This window comes from Neovison vison, chromosome 7 (genome assembly GCF_020171115.1).
Source record: "Neovison vison isolate M4711 chromosome 7, ASM_NN_V1, whole genome shotgun sequence".
Classification (NCBI taxonomy): domain Eukaryota; kingdom Metazoa; phylum Chordata; class Mammalia; order Carnivora; family Mustelidae; genus Neogale; species Neogale vison.
This window is the reverse complement of record NC_058097.1, coordinates 174,814,237-174,829,090: the sequence shown is the minus strand read 5'-3', so window position 1 is coordinate 174,829,090 and position 14,854 is coordinate 174,814,237. Positions and strand designations below refer to the sequence as shown.

The following is a 14,854-nucleotide window of genomic DNA, read 5'->3' as shown; positions in this document are numbered from 1 at the left end:
CTAGACAGGAAGAAGAAAGAATTTAAGGAGAGCTATGATCAGAAAAGCAAAACCTTCCTAGAAAAACTCATCATCCTTCCACTCATATAGCACTTGCCAGAACTGTGTCACATGACTGCCTTAAACTGCTAGGGAACCTAGGAAATACTGTCTTTGCAAGCTAAGACATAGGTGTCCCTAGCACAATGGGAATTTCTGTTAGCAAGAAAAAAGAGAATATGTTTTGGGTCAGTAACTAACCATATTGGGCCAAGTCTCCTTAGTACACACTTCCATAATATAACTATATTTTTTTCTTATTATTTATATAGACAAAAATATATACTTGCTGGCTATGCCAACAGATTATGAGCTCTGAACTTGCTGAGTATATGTCTGGGTTTTACCAACCACTTCATTTCCAGGAAACACCTCAGTGTCTGCAATATAACAGCCACTCAAAATGGATTTGTTAAAAAATGGGTAAACTTCCACCACACTTTTTTAGGCAAGTGGTTTCTCCTACCTGGTTTACTACATTTCTGCATAACAGCTCAATTCATCTCCTTGTTTTCACATCACTGGCTGAGTGATCCCTTTAAAATGATCTGTAACAAAGTTAAAGGAAACAATAGTTTGCCATTATCGTAAGGATAATTAAGGTAATGCTCTGATTCCAGAACATGATTTACAAGGGCCTTAATAACTTCATACTCTGGTATCTTTCTCTCCTCATCACTTACCTTTCCCTGCTTCTCACTCTATCTCTATAGTACCTATTTTTCAATTTCTGAAAGGATACATATTCTCTTTTTTTTTTTACCTGAGGTATAATTTACATACAGTAAAATTCACCTTTTTTAAAAAAATAGTTTTATGTGCTTTGACAAAATGAATAGAGTTGTGTGACTATAATATGGTCAATATAGAGAACTTTTCTACCACCTCCCCAATTCCCCCATATCTAGTTAACCTCTGTCCCTGCCTCCAGTCCCTGGTAAACAATGGATAGCTTTCTGTCTCTATGGTTTCCTTTTTTTCCAGAAAAACATATAAATAAATTCATGCAGCATGGAGCCTTTGGAGTCTGGATACTTTGATTTACCATAATACTTTTGAAATTATTAATCCATGTTAAAGAACATTAATAATGAGTTTATTCATGAGTAGTCAACTATTGCAGGAAATACCACAGTATATCCATTCAACAGTTAAAGAACATTAACTTTGTTGCCAGTTTGGAGTAATTAGGAATAAAACCACTATAAACATTCACATAATGGCTTTGAATATGGTATGAATGTGTTATCTTTTCACCTTGGAGCAGGACTACTAGATCATACTTTAAGTATTATGTTTAACTTTATGAGAAATTGCTTTCTATACTGTTTTCCAAAGTGGCTGTACCATTTTGTTTTCCTATAATATTATCTTTTAATGCTGGCCTTTAGCTTGTCTTGTGATTCCTCCACTCATCTCCTTCACTCTATTTACTAATACTTATACTTTAGGTTTCTTCTTGGTGATTGCTTTCTTTGGGAAAGTCTTCCCTGTTCACAGGTCTGGATTGATGTATCTCCTGTATTCTGTTATATTGTCGCATATCTTATCAATTAATATCACATAATGTAAAAGAATGTGAATATAAGATTATTTCAATCTAAATTTGAAATGAGCTGGCAAGATTACAGATGCCAAATATTACAACATACAAAGGGATGTGCCATACTGTCTTAGTAGAATTTATAAAAGAGGTAGCCCATATTTATTTTTTTCAACTATGGCTTAGTACTCATGAAGAATATATAAGAGAACTGAGGTTAAACATATAGGAGAGAAAATTCCCTTGGATAAGTTATATGGAGTAAGGCTACCTACTCTGTTCTTTAATGTTTCCATTTCCCATCAAGATAAGTGAGAGAGGATTCCATAAGAGAACTTGGATAGCTTGATCTTTGTTCCTTAGTGTCTGTGGGAGCATTGCAACTGGTGCTGAATCCTTTTTCAGAAATGCCTAAAAATGTGAGATTTTTACTAGATGACTCCTTTGATGGTGGGAAAAAATAGAGGTGACACCATTGGGAAAGTTGTGGACAACTAGGACAAAGGATGTGCATTTTTCATGGACCATTGGGGGCTATGTAATAGATATCTCTCCTTTACCCATCTGAAAAAGAATTGACCTAGGTGAACTGCCTGTAAAGGTAATGAGATCTCCAACGGAGTCTATGTCAAATGGAGTCTCTCTGGTAGAGTTGCTGATCATAGTTGAGAAGTAAAGATCCCCAATAATGATGATGATCACCCACAGGTGTGCTCTAAGGGAGATCAGACAGAGATCATGGCTATGCCAGCAGTACAGGACTATTCCTCCCATTTCATTCATTTTCCTCAGATAAACACCATCAAACTAGAAAAAATAGAGATATCTAAGAGGGGAGGGGTGAAAACGCTAGGAGGGGGAATTAGAGGAGAGGAAATAAAAAATAATAAATAATTTATTCAGAGCTTGTATTTTGACATTCATCTTGTGGTCAATTATTTACTACTATAATTGATGATACAAATAAACATTTGACATATAGATCTTTGTCTGTATTTCCTATCATTTTCTTAAACACCATTCCTAGATGTGGAACAATTGGAATTCAAAGTCCTAACAGTTTTGAGACTCTTAAAACTTAATTTTTAATTTATTGTCCAAAATGGCTTATGGTTTACGTTCATAAGGGTACATACCTTGATAAATCTCACCATCAAACAAAATAAGCTTTAAGAAAAATCTGTTAAATTGATTAATGCAAAGAAAAATATCATTGCTTTAAATTCAATCTTCATGGGATTAAATTTGTTGTATGTTTATTTTCCACTTTTGTTTTCTCTGGATGACTTGTTGGTTAATATCTGTTAACATTATTTCTATTCAGAAGACTGTATTTTTATCTAGATGAGATAAATTATGGCAAGGTATGTACTTTTTGATCTAGGTCTTTTCATGTTCTGTGTACTTATTTTTGAGAAAAACTGTATTTTCAAACATAAACAACTGTGTTATCCTATCAGTCTTCCTTAAATGCATATTCTCCCTTCTTACTCAACCAGAAAATCAATCCAACCAATTAATGTGTTGGAGAACGGAAAAAAAAAATGATGCTTCTGTATAGCAGCCCTTCCTGTCACTTGGAAATGCATCTTAAATGTTTCAAGGAACATTAGCATGAGTATATGAATGGACATCCCCAGAGAAAGAGAGAGAGGGAAGAGGAAGGAAGGAGAATATGTGTGTGTGCTGGGGATAGAGGTCAGTCTGACAATTGTTACTTAAATGGTTCTAGTACTCTAATTCAATTATGACATTCAGGGAGCAGAAAGGGGGGGAAACAAAGCTGAACTTTTCATTTTAGATACAACCTATTTTTTGACATGGCTGATAAAAGTGTATAATAGGAAACTACAATTCCCACGAAATCTGATTGAACAAATAGGAAATAAAATAAGTTTTCTTGGGGGTATCTAAACTGTGATTGAGAAATAAGAGGGGACATACTCTCAGCAATCTTTTTCTTTACAGGGTCTTGGTCGAGTACTTCATTGTGACAAAGCTGGTCTCAGCCCAGAGAAACTATGAGTCAAAAAGAAAATAAAAAATAGTAATAAACACATTTATCTGGTACTTACTGTCTCCCAGATACTAATAAACAATTATTCCACATATACTGCCTTATTTAACCCTGTCAAGCTCATGAGGTTAGTATAATAATTGTGCTAAGTTTATACAAGAGGAAACTGAGGCTTAGAGATGGTGAGTGACTTATCCAAATCACACAACTAATAAATAGCACAGGTGTTATTTACATTGAGAACATTAAAAAATTAGGGCCTCTAGTTCTCAGCACTAGGCACGTCATTTCAGCTTCAGTCCCACCAGGCTAGGGTAGATTCATGTTGCCCCGATCCTTTCCAAATATACCAAACCATCCACCCAATCCCACCTCTGTCAAACTCTTCCATATTTTGTTATTAATTTGAAGGTGCAGTGTAAAATGAAAATGTGGAGCTCTGGCTCAGGCTGGAGATGCTAAACTTTTCTTCCCATGGGGATGGCATCTCAAGCAGAGCAGATGAGTGATTCGGGAGATTCTGGAGATAATAACTGCTATATCAGGAGATACTAGATATCTTAAAAAAAATAGAAAATAAGATGAGAAATAGGTCGCTGCCAAGTCACCTGATAAATAAACCGTGGGACTGCCAGGTAGGGTTGGTTTTCCTTGTAAAGCTGGCTTTAGCACATCTCAAAATTTTGAGCAAGAAAAATAAGAGATTCAACAAAGAGCCTGGCATATACTATTATAGTTAATAAATGTTTGCCAATATTATTAATGATATTTGGGATACATTCAATTTTGAAAATTTAAATAAATTGTTAGAAAAATGCTTGTCTCCTATCACATTACCATCGAAGCACACCTAAAATTCTTTAATCATTACAATAAAAAATGTATTGAGCAACAACTAAGTACCAGACACTTCCTGAGTATGTTATGTTCATTATCTTATTCCATTCCCATAATAAGTTCCTGCGGAAGTATTGTCAAGCCATTTCATAAAAGAAGAAACTTAAGGTGAGTAAAGTTAAATAAATGCCCAAGATATAATGGTTAATGAAAGATTAAGATCCAGCCTTCAGTCTTTCTGACTACAAAGTCTGTGTTTGTTTGTTTGTTTTTTTAAGATTTTATTTATTTATTTGACAGACAGAGATCACAAGTAGGCAGAGAGGCAGGCAGGGAGAGAAGGGGAAGCAGGCTCCCTGCTGAGCAGAGAGCCTGACTCAGGGCTCTTTCCCAGGACCCTGGAATCAGGACCTGAGCCAAAGGCAGAGACTTAACCCACTGAGCCTCCCAGGTGCCCCCAAAATCTATCTTAACCTGAGTTATACTGTCTGGATTAGTGATTCTCAACCCTAGCTATACATTTAAAAATGCAAAAAGCAAAAAAGCTGATGCTGATAACCCAAACCACATTATTTTAATAAGAATATTGACGAGTAAGAACCAGTGGTTGAACATACATAAATGTGCTTCAGGTGATTCTCATGGGCAGTCAAGGTTGAGTCAATTGACCTAAATGGTATAATGCACCTACAAAGCTCTTACTTTTAATATAGCATGTGTTAACTCATATTAGCAGACCATTTGGAATTTATGAAAGACACTGGAAACTCCAATTTATTTATTTTTATCCCAAAAGTATTTTTAAGGTAAACGCCAAAGAATATCCACTGTAAAAAAGCAAAGTTATTCTATTTTGCACAAGAAGAAAGAGTTGTTATTGACATGACCTTGAATAATCTTTTATAGATGGGTGTGGGAGGATAATTTATTTTCAAACTTAGAAAAGTAAAAGCATCTGTGTATTGACCTGAAAGAATGTGTGGAAAACATAGGATGAGGAGAAGAATTACTACACAATTTGGATCAGGAAATGTCAGGGTGGGCGGATGTGGGATGATAGAAAAGGAGTGTGTCATGAATACTTCATAAGAGGGCCCCCGCCTCCTTCACATTTGTAAGTGTCATTTATAATGGGATGAATAATAGCGTTAAGATGTGTGCTCTGTGATATGTTCCTTTATCTGAACAAATACAAGGCAACCCAGATAAAACTCTTATCCAAGGCCAGCACATGCAAACCAGAGATGTGATGTTGATGATTTGAGCCTCAGTCCCAACAGGAGGGTAATTTTCCAGATAATTTCCTCAATACCCCTACCTAATTCAGGAAAAAAAAAAAAAGGGGGTTTATAAACAAAGTCACGAGTGTCCCAAATGTTCTGCTCATTAATTTTATTCTCCATTATATCCAACTAGAATCATAAAATCAACAGACTGATGTGTGCAAAGAGATACAGATGACAGCTACAGAGAGATACTTCCATCAGTTTAAATTAAAACAGGTAAAAAACCTGACTAAATCATGTCAAAGGCCACCAAGCCAAATACAACTCTACTATAAAACTGCAATAATGTAATTTGTACATTACCAAGTTAAGGAAAAAAACTGGAATGATGAGTGTGTTAGGGATTTAAGGTCAAGTCCTCATAGATATTGACACTAGATATTATGGCAATTTGCCTACTTTGTTTCTGGAAAATATCTCCATTACATTGAACAAAAGTATAAATTACAGTGGGATTTTTTTTTCTAACAGCATTTAAAATGGGGCATATTTTATGACAATGTGGAAGACACTGGTATAAGCAGCCTAGGTTTTTGAATTGTAATGGGCTGAATTCAATTATGATTTTCCACTACTAACAACAAAATATTTCTGGGCAAGTGGTTTAGTGCAGTTGAAGCTAATTTTCTTTATCTGTAAAATGGGAATAATAATCAGCATTTAGGATTATTCTGAAGCTAATAGACAGTGTCTGTCAAGCAGAAGTATAATTTACCTAGGATGATGATTATTATTTTATTATATTCCTATTATTAGAAGTTAATCCACTCTCTTACTGTCTTGCTAAGGGCCTGTGCTTTCATATCCTGGGACTCAGTCATGCTTTGTCCATTTTCTCTCAGAAGAAAAAAAAAAATCACTAGCACAGAGGGTAGTTCTGATATTAGGCCTACCTAACCAAGGAAGGACATGTACTAGGGGAACTGACCAAGCTACTGAAGTTGGAAGAGGTTCCCATTGGCAGGTAAAGTCCAGTGCTCAATGTGGTAATGACTGGCACAATCCATCTAAGTTTCTAGTGACAATCTTAAAGCAGTTAGATAGGTCAGCAGTCAGGAAAAGTAATGGCCAGGAACTTACCAGGTCTACTGGCTTACTGTCTTATAGTTAAATTAAGAGTTCCAAATCCAGGTTCTAGGTGGATGAACAAAACAGATTCATAAGGATAAAAACCAAGGGAGGTGCTTATTTATAAGAACTCAGGTATGACTTGGAATTTAGGCACTGAGACAGCAGCCAAACTTTCATTTTCGGTTAGAAGACTTACTGTAGATACAGCAAAGATAACTTGATGGAGAGCTGCTGTTACTATTACTATACAGGTACACTATTAACTCTTCCTAACAAATCCAGAAGAAAAGAATTTACATGTTTCCATGGCAGAATAAATTAACTTTGTAAGGGTACATAAATTTCCCAAGGTCAGATAAGCAGATAAGTGAATTCCAGATCTAATATTGAAATCCAGGTTTATTTGGCTTTAAAACAATGGGCTGAGCCGAGAAATAACATGCTATCCCCAAAAGAATAAAATAAAATAAATAAAATAAAATAAAAGTGAAAATAACACCAAAACTCCTATTTCAACTCACAGTGGTTCTGGCAACAGGAGAGGAGAAGTTCAAACATGCATCTGATAACCAAATGTCTCTTGAAATGGAAAACCAGATCTTAAGAGTCTGACAGAGTATGATAGCTTGGACTCCTATCCAAAGGACCTCAGCTGGAAATTTTTGATCATATGGACAGTAGAAGATTCATGATTTCTTATCTCTCACCATTGTTAGGAATCTCTAAAACCTATGGACTCTAATGGAGTTCAGATTTATACACCATGAAATAATATATATGCAGTTTAATCATGCTGGTCACTATGTTTTCTTATCACAATATTTAAGACAGGAATTGTCTTTGACTCAATGATAGAGAAGATCTGAATATTGGTAAATCCACCAGGTTATTTCCTTTTCAGTACAAGTTGTTTTCTGTTAATCCTGATGCCAAGGGTTTATTTACTTAATCTTCTTGTGATTTCTGAACTGTATTTAGAGAATCATTAGAAACACTTTCTTCCTACCTCACTGTTATTAATATTTCATGGTGCCTCTGGCTCTCTGTGAGTCTTCTGAGGCATGTACAAATGTCCAAAGAGAAGAAGCTAGGAACTCTTCTCATTTCTCCACACAGGAAATATCAGGGAGGCACCTAATTTCCTCGTGGAGGAAGAGGAGCAAATAAAGAAGAGTTTAAGCATTCTTTAGTCCTGTGAAGTTTGGGGGAAGGAGTTTTAAGAGAGAGGAAATAACCTTCCTTACCTACTCTCCATAATTCTGTTTATAAGTTCTTATGGGATTTTGGAAGAGGTAATGGGGTAAGAAAACTAAATCTTCCAGCTACTAAACAGAAAATTTCTTGAGTAAATACTATGGAAAAATTCTCTAAATATGTTGTAATGGTATTTTATGCCATAAGAATGTTCACTTACTTTATTCACTATTCTCTTGTCCATCTTCGTTTATTCAGATCTCATTCTACCTGAGATGTTCTTCAAGGGGTCATATTAAACACAATTATTGCTATTTACTGGGTACCAACATGCATAATTTTTTTCTCAATAGTTCCCCCCACCTTTTCCTACCCTTCTAGTGGCCTAGGAGACTTAAACAAACACATCTATCAAAATATTTTATTTATTTATTTATTTATTTATTTATTTATTTATAAGGAGGGAAAGGCAAGACGGAGAGGGAGAGAATCTTAAGCTGTTTCCATGCACAGGGCTGAGCACCACATGTTTCTCAATCTCACAAGCCTGAGATCATGACCTAAGCTATAATCAAGAGTTGGACACTTAACCAACTAAGCCACCCACGTACCCCAAATACTCAGCTTTCAATCTCGGAAAAATATCTGCATGATGGAGAATCTAGTTCAATGGAAAAACTAAAGAGCAATAAAGAATCCACTTTCTATGGTATATTAAAGGAGGTAAGATGGCACTTCCCACCAAACAAATAATCTTACAGAGTAATTGAGACATAATTTATTTTCTTTAGGAAAATCCATTTTCCCCACTTAAAAACATAATGAAGATAGTTATTCTCAGTGGTATCCAGCATTACAGGTAGACAATTTACAGGAGATGAATTTCCCACTTCAGATGTTGTAGAGTAGTAAATTGCTAAAGGGCTCTTGAATTTACTGAAATCATCACATGCACAAATATACTGAATGCTATTTATGTGTCTTTGTAGCTTACAAATTTAATGAGGCTGAGATCTGAAGAAAAAAAATTATTTCCACTACAAAAATGAAAAAAATGTTGGAATGAATTCTAGGTTCATTGCACACTTAAGATCCCAAAACCCAAACAAAATTTTTCTTCCATAAGATCACATGGAGTAAAAATGAGTAAATGTTCATTAGGATCTTTGTTTAAAAGACATCAAAAGATTGCTGACAATCTCACCATTTCATTCCTCTCACTATCATCTGTTGTAGACATAATGTGTTCTACTTCGAGAAAACCTTGAGCACCTTATAAATTGTTGGTACTCCTCATGGAATGTGGATTGTGTAGCTATTGGCCCTGAATGTATAAATGATTAATTAAGTGTCACTTGAATGGAAAATTATTTGAAGAAAGTACACTATGATTCACTTCTAATGAATGCTTTCATACGTCTCTGCAGATGTATTCACCCAAAGAAGTTCTCATAGAAGCAGGCCAAGAAACTTCTTTCCTGTAATATTTTATCTAGCAAATTTTAAAGTCAAACAATTCACTAAATCTATGAAATTTCCTTTTATTTTTAAGTAGCACTCACAGAAATTTCCTGTGCCTGACTACGATCCCACCAGAGAGCCAACTGAAATTATAATGTTACAGCCCACAAAAGCAGATATTCTCCAAAAGACAATGAGAACACTTGATAAGAGATATAAAAGCATAAACAAAACGCTTTGTTATTTAACCTACATCAAGCTACTTGTATGTATCTTATCTCCTTTAAGAAAGTAAGTGCCACCCAAGAGCTACTGAAGTAAACTTTTGGACTTCGATCTATTATTTTTATGTTTCAAGGTTATAGTATTTTCTGATTAAAGAAAAACTGTGAATCTTATATAATAAAGACTTAAAACAATTAAACAAAAGTAATATGTATATTTTTGGTTCCTAGTAGCTGGAACTCAGCTCAGTGTTGTTGGCTGTTGGTTATGTAACATTATCAAGGACAGATTTTTATACTGCACCAGATTGTAGGGAACCTCCTTGTGAATAAGGACTTATCCAAAGACAAAGAGCCAGTAGTAAATACTGACCAAAGTGTGTTGTGATTAGCTTTGTGCTAAGGAACAAGGATTTGTGACAATTTTTTTGTCATCTGGAAAATGTAATGGCATTCAGAGCATTTGGTTATGATTGCAGTTTTTAAGTACAAGATGAGAAGGGACTAGAATTAACACAGTGGCATTTGGGAGAGACAGGGGAAAGTGGATCTAAAAAACCTCTAGATATAAAAGACTTTCTATATTTTGTTTAAATGGGAAGAGGGGGATTGAGGAGGCAGGTATCCAGAATGATACCAAATGCCCTAGTTTAGAAGTCAGAATCAATGATTTTAAGAGAACATGGTAGAGAACGATTAGAAAAATAGAAGGTCTTTTTAAAGGTGCCCAATTATAGATGCCTATAATTGAAGGTGGCTGAATCAAACAAATGATTAGAACTCTGTAAAATCAAGTCTGGGATGTAGGAAGGTACACTCTTTCCTTCCCCAGTCTTTCCTTTCTCTCTCAGGAAATTCATGGGACACTTTCAGAGGATGAATCTAATACCCCTGAAGAAGCTGAACTTATGACTACAGTTGTGTCACAAATGCCTAAGGGTCTCTATTCTTATTTCGGTTAGATTAGGGTCCTATGTTAAGCTCCATCTTGTCCTGCTCTTCCTCTGGATTTTAAAAAGCAGGGAATGCTCTCTCATCATATTTCCTCAACCCACATTGTCAGGCAGGTATGTCTTTACAGTAAAGGCCAGAGAAAGATTAGAATGTCTTATTACCGTGAGTCCTAAAACTCAGCCACTCAGTTTTATACCATTATTGTCATAGTCTGAGAATTTTAAATGCTTTAATTCCAGATGGTTGAGAGAAAGAATACTGAATTAATACTGAACTATTTTTGTCCTCAACAATTTTACTAATAAACTGTGCTATTAAAATTTTGTTTTAGTATTTTCTTTCACGTTTTATATTTGGACTGCTATTCATAGAACTTTATCTTGTTTAATTTTCACATGGTATTGGTATGTAGAGCTTTTTAAATCTCTGCTTAAGTTTCTAGTTACAGAATGCTGTTTTTGTTTTTGTTTTAACTAGATAAAATCCAAGGTCTCTCTGGTTCTATTATCATGAAAAAGGACATACATAGCTTATAGAAAGAAAAAAAAATTCATGGGAAAGACACAAACTACATATACATTTTTATAGACAAAAGTCTCTATGTTTGTAGTTTGTAGGATGGAAAATGTGAAAGTTACTTACCAGTCTTGGGAAGAGAATTACGATGGGGCTTCACTTCTGGAAGAATTTGCTGTTGGAGGTGAGATTTTAGAAAACCAAAAAAGAGGAAAGAAGGTAGACTTAAAGTAAAAGATCATTCCAAGAATAGCAAATGGCATGATTGAGAATATAAGTGAGAAAGGGCTCATAGGGGATAGGGTAGGAGGTGAGAATACAAAGAAAGAGCAAGCAGTGGCTTCTTTGCTCCTCCACACCTTCTGCATGACAATTAATCTAAATATGCAGAAGGAGATGGGAAGGAAGAGTGGCCAATATTAGATAATCTAGGGAAGCCCATGAATTTGATCCTGGGAGTCTGGGCAAAGAAGCACAAACGTTATGGTCTCCACTAAGGCCAAGGGAATAGGTAGGTTCTAAATACAGAAGTTGAACCTGTGATTTGGTTGGGAAGCCAGAAAGAAGGTGCAGTTATAGAAGACATATGAAGTCCAAGCATTAAAGCTCACTCACGGATTTGCATTTCACAGAAAATGTGAAGTAGTCTTCTCTTCCTTGAAGAGTTGGGTTGCCATAGGATACTGGAGAAAGGAGCTCAGCTGTAGGAAGAAATACTCTTTTTTACAATGGGATGAAATTGGACTAAAAGTAAGTAGATTATAAGTGGCAGCTTTGGACCAGATATATTCTGTGGCCAAGTCTGCTAAACCTGGGAATTTGTTAGAAATGCAAAATCTCAATCTGTACTCCAGACCTACTGATCTGAATCTGTTTTGAGAAACACTGTCTTTAACACTCTTATTTTTAGTGTTCTCATCTGTAAAACAGGGGCAGTGGCTTCCTTATAAGGTTGTTGTAGTGATTAAATAAAATAACCTTCCCAAAGTATTTAGCAGGATACTTGGCACAGTTTGTTCAAATAACTGGAAGTTAATGTTTTAATATTAGTAATAGTGTATACTGCAGAATTATTTTTTTAATTAAAAAAAATGTTGAAAAATTAGCTAAATCCCCGTTCAGAGTTGAACATTCTAATACCTAATCCACAAACAGTATTTGACCTTGCAGGGTATCGATTGTCTGCAATTTAACCTACTTTTAGTAGAAAACGATCAGGTGAGTGAATTTATTTTAAATGGTCTCTAAATTGGCTGAATTGTGCTAAGAGATTATTATTACATGAGGTTCTGAATCATTTTCTGTATCAGTGACTAAGAAAGGGAATTGTGAGCGGAGAAACCAATTGTCAGATTAACACAGTTCTAATATGCAATGCAAATATTATGCTACTGAAATAAAAGTGCAAAACTGCCCTTAATTACTCAAACCATTTCTCCTAGAACATGAAAGGGCTTGTTTTGTCTCTTAGCTTCAATTTATTCCAATTATTCTGTTTTTAAAATAAATATTGTATTTAAAAAATTCATTGAAAGAGAAAGAGAGAGCATGAGTGAGGGGAGAAGTAGAGATAGAGGGAGAAGCAGACTCCTTATTGAGCACGGAGCCAGCCCATTTGGGGCTCGATCCCAGGACCCTGAGATCATGACCTGAGTTGAAAGTGGACACTATCGCCATCTGAGCCACCTCGGCACACTTATTCCAACAATTCTTGATCAGGTTTGCAAATGGCTTCAAAAGATATTTAGACCTGACAACGTTTTAATCAACCCCAAAATCTTTGCTCTTCCAGCTACAATTTATAGAATTGCTGCACTCTCTATTACCACATTTTTATCTACTTTTTCTTAATTATCTAGAGGCAAAACAATTATTTAAACATCACAATCTCTACACTAGACCAAAGACAGCATGACTCTGATGTCCTCACAGAAGGAAATAGGGCTAACATAATGATTACAAGTGATGGTAATTACTACAGGAGTACTAATCTCCAATATTTATTAATGTTTAATTCCATCTTCTGGCTTGGAATACCATCTTTTTTTTTTTTTTTTGGTATATACCTATTTTTATCTTTGGTGGGAAGTCTCTCCTCTGAATTTCAGAGACATATATCCAGTTACCTACTCAGCATCACTACGTTGGAGGTCTATGGGTCATCTCAAACCTCACTAGTCAAATAACCAGTTTTTGTAAAATATTTTCTCTCCTATAGTCAATCCACCCTCATAAATGGCACCTACATTCTAAGTACTCTTATTTTTTTTTAATTTTATTAATTATTTTTATTAAAATATAATGTATTATTTGCCCCAGGGGTACAGGTCTGTGAATTGTCAGGCTTACACACTTCAAAGAACTCACCATATCACATACCCTCCCCAATGTCCATAACCCAACCATCCTCTCCCTACCTCCCCTCCCCCCACAACCCTCAGTTTATTTTGTGAGATTAAGAGTCTCTTATGGTTTCTCCCTCCCCATCCCATCCTGTTTCACTTTTTCCTTCCCTACCCCCTAAACCCTCCACCCTGCCTCTCAAATTCCTCATATCAGGGAGATCATATGAAAATTATTTCTCTGATTGACTTATTTCACTCAGCATAATACCCTCTAGTTCCATTCATGTCATTGCAAATGGCACGATTTTATTTCTTTTGATGGCTGCATAATATTCCATTTATATATATACACACACAAACACACGTATGTATATACATATATATGGATTTTATATATGTATATATATAATGGAATATATATATATATATATATATATATATATATATATCACATCTTCTTTATCCATTCATCTGTTGATGGACATCTAGGTTCTTTCCTAGTTTGGCTATTGTGGACATTGCTGCTGTAAACATTTGGGTGCATGTGCCTCTTTGGATCACTACTTTGTATCTTTAGGGTAAATACCCAGTAGTGCAATTACTGGGTTGTAGGGTTAGCTCTATTTTCAACTTTTTAAAAATTAAGTTAAATTAAATTTATTTTTTTTCAGTGTTCCAAAATTCATTTTTTATGCACTACAGCCAGTGCTCCATGCAATACATGACCTCCATAATACTCACCACCAGGATCACCCAACCCCCCCACCCCTCCACTCCAAAACCCTCAGTTTGTTTCTCAGAGCCCACAGTCTCTCATGGTTTGTTTCCCTCTCTAATTTCCCCCAACTCACTTCTCTCCACCTCCCTAAGTACCTTTAGAGTGTCTTTTCTGTTTTGTTTTCACATTCCATTCCATCCATGAGCAAACTTTGCTATATCTGTAAGTCTGATATTAGCAACCTCTCTTTCCCTCCATACAATCCTACTTGGCAGGAGGAATTACTACTGATTTCTTTCATGCTGCTCAGATATCAAAATAGTTTTCTAATTTTGACATATATAGAACTCACTGAAGAATGAAAGTGTTTAGTAGACACAATTCACAAAATGGAAAATGAAACATAGAATATATAAATAGTAATTAATGATATGACAAATAGATGAAATCCATAATGATTTAGGTTTCAAAAATTCCTTTTACATCCCAAATGATGGTATATATATGTGTGTTTTTAGTGTATACATGTGATACTAGGAAAAAAGCTTATAAAAACATGGGAATTCAACAACAGCTTCTAAGAACAAACATTTATTACAAACTTAATGCATGTCCAGTACTATGCATTAGTAAAATGGAAATACACAGA

At 35.2% G+C, this 14,854-nt stretch overlaps 1 long non-coding RNA gene across 1 annotated transcript in view; it reads right to left on the bottom strand.

Annotated features, from left to right (window-relative positions):
- Positions 1-3,577: 3,577 nt before the first annotated feature.
- LOC122912806 overlaps positions 3,578-14,854 on the bottom strand; it is a 271,734-nt gene continuing 260,457 nt past the window's right edge. Inside the window, exons 2-3 of the long non-coding RNA XR_006385677.1 lie at positions 11,758-11,843; positions 3,578-3,601 (exon numbers count right to left, since the gene is read on the bottom strand). This is a non-coding gene — a long non-coding RNA (uncharacterized LOC122912806). The remainder of the gene's footprint in view (positions 3,602-11,757; positions 11,844-14,854) is intronic.